We start from the raw sequence: 3,014 nt of genomic DNA on the forward strand, positions 1-3,014 counted from the left end.
TGGAACGCGACTCGTCTAGACCTTTTTGCTGCGAAGATCCGGTTTGGCAAGTTCATGTTCAATTGATACTACCACAAGTCCATTCAATCGATAATGATACTATCACAAGTCCATTCAATCGATATTGATACTATCACAAGTCCATTCAATCGATATTGATACTATCACAAGTCCATTCAACCGATATTGATACTATCACAAGTCCATTCAATCGATATTGATACTATCACAAGTCCATTCAATCGGTATTGATACTATCACAAGTCCATTCAATCGGTATTGATACTATCACAAGTCCATTCAATCGGTATTGATACTATCACAAGTCCATTCAATCGATATTGATACTATCACAAGTCCATTCAATCGATATTGATACTATCACAAGTCCATTCAACCGATACTGATACTATCACAAGTCCATTCAACCGATACTGATACTATCACAAGTCCATTCAACCGATATTGTGTCACGGTGGACGGCAAATAATTTTTGATTAACTTCAATTTTGAGAAATTGCTTTCCTCACTCGCAACTGTGACCAGCAGTATTCTCAAAGAAATATATGCGTTTAAAAACACAGACGACATACTGTTCTTGAAAATATATTCTAAGGTAGCTTTAGGTTTTGATCCCAAATCCATTCTTCTGGACAGTTTTTCACTCGTCACTTAATTCAAGTGCGTCAATGTCTTTTGAAACGCTGTGTGAGAGAACCATTCAAGAACGTTGCACTGATGAAATTACATGTTTGTTCCCATTTCAGCCACTATGTGGATGTTGTACACAATTTTGAACGTATCACTTGGTTCCTGAGACTGTGTAAAACACTCTTCCACTGATTATATAGCAATCCAATACATGATTAAAAAAGTTGATTTTGGATTCTTGCAGTCCAAAATCACCTAGTTGTATTTTGCTGTTTTAAGTAACGTTTCCTTAATCTCTCTTGACAATATCTACATGATCTTGTTTTGAATATTTTGATCGTGGATTTCGTGTGGTGTGATTCTTCTAAGATGTTCTTTCATCACACCATCAAACAGATTTGGGAAAATTTCCTTTAGTGTGCTCGAACAGTTTATCCGAACTCCCACGCAGTGCTACGTTTTAAGTACCAAGTACTCTTATTAAGGCAGTAAGCCTCTCCAACACATTCCGCCAGTGTTGTGTTTCTGCTTTAACAATGCACTGATTTTCATCATCAATAGTTGTGTTGGTATTTAGTCTTGTGTCAAATTCCTTTCATTGTTGGATTGATTTTAGGTGATCAGGTGACTTCTCATGTTTGTTTAAAAACATAGACAAATCTTGGGTACCGTCCGTTGAAAGAACAAATTTTGTATTAAACATGAAAATTTTGCAGCTAAATGCTGCATTTTTGCTCGTTGAATAAACCAACTACGACCTCTACTTCTCTGTTTGACCAACACTCGTAGGTAATACTTAGCAGTGAATCTTCTGATGCTACTGTCTTTCGGAAAATCAAACCCTTTCTGCTGTTCCCGTCCTTTTCGCACTAACGACTGTCGAAGTTATCATTCTGCTTTAGGCCATTTTGCAGGATCTTCTGAAACAGAAGCATCTCGGCTGTAACTTTAAGTTGTACTTTCACAGACATTATTATGCAAGTTAATTTATCTTCTTCAACTACATTTTGATTTTCTGTTTCCATAACTGATGCTATTTGAGGTCAAGATGAATTCTCTGCAACTTTTTCGATTGTCTCATCGTTTTCATCGTGTTTAATTTTCCCTACTGTCTGAAGACTGTCTACTGCTGTCTACGGGCACCGATTTCTGACACGATGATGCGGCCTGCTTGCTACTAGTCGTATTTAATAAATTTCAAAAGGGATCCCTTTTTTGGCTCGATACAGAATCTTATTTTTCAGGCTTTCTTTTCCGATACTCCGCCCCTGGCAACCGTTGTCTTCCATCGGACATGTTGAAAATGTTATAGGCTACTATATTTATAGATTTAGAAAAACATCACACAAACACAATTTCGCCGCAGTTTCCATTAAAGATGGAAACGAGGATTATCCGTGACCGTGCACAAACACACACACACATACACACACACACACACACACATATATATATATATATATATAATGACTATATATTATTGTTTGTTTTTCGATGCGATAACACGGAAAACAATCCACACGGGAGTTTAAATAAATACAATTACTAGCTTTTAATTTAATGTAGTCTATTGTTCCACATTTTTATATATTTTATCACACATCATAATATAATGCAAGCTGAGGAGAAAATAATAATAAACATTAAAAAACAATTTTAAAAATCCGCTAAGGCTAGGCCTGAAGGTGACAGAATCCACTTAACATTTCAGAGAAGGCGACTTCCTTCTCGACACCATTTCTGTCCACCTGAATTCGTCACAAGAAAGCTGTGCCCTTAACTAAAAACAAACTACAAAACAGATCAAATGTGCTGTGCCCATCGCGGGGATTGAATCCCGAATTTTAACATTATAAACCCTCAAGTTTTAAAGCGTATAAGTGAGAGGGAGGGAAATACAAGAGAGAAAATACCATCAAAAATCTTACCAAATCTTTGATTCACCTACTTTATATCAAAATAATGCAAACAAATTGTATTCAAGCAATAGCCGATAAAAGCCATTAGATGTCACACTGATTATTACTATATTAAGTTTATTTCATCAGAATAAGTATTCATTCAAGACATGCACAAGTGAAATACCTTAAAGCATTACATATTTTTTCGTCTGGAAATTAATAGTGAATCATAATCATATAAAAAAAAAACTTAAATTTTTAGCACTGAAAAAAAAAAAACGCGATATAACGATTTTATTATGATTAATACCGAAAAATAACCCCTAAATTTTCACATTGAAGTTTTTTCTCGTTCAAGGCATAAATTGTTTGTTTGTTTTGAAATTCGCGCAAAGCTACACAAGGGCTATCTGCGCTAGCCGTCCCTAATTTAGCAGTGTAAGACTAGAGGGAAGGCAGCTA

The 3,014-nt window shown here is 35.6% G+C and overlaps 1 protein-coding gene across 7 annotated transcripts in view; it reads right to left on the reverse strand.

The window, feature by feature from the left end:
* The window catches only part of LOC106457720 (trithorax group protein osa-like), a 127,834-nt gene that overhangs the window by 45,060 nt on the left and 79,760 nt on the right, over positions 1-3,014 (reverse strand). The gene's annotated exons all lie outside the window — the stretch shown is intronic.

Source organism: Limulus polyphemus, unplaced genomic scaffold (genome assembly GCF_000517525.1).
Source record: "Limulus polyphemus unplaced genomic scaffold, Limulus_polyphemus-2.1.2 Scaffold365, whole genome shotgun sequence".
NCBI lineage: Eukaryota > Metazoa > Arthropoda > Merostomata > Xiphosura > Limulidae > Limulus > Limulus polyphemus.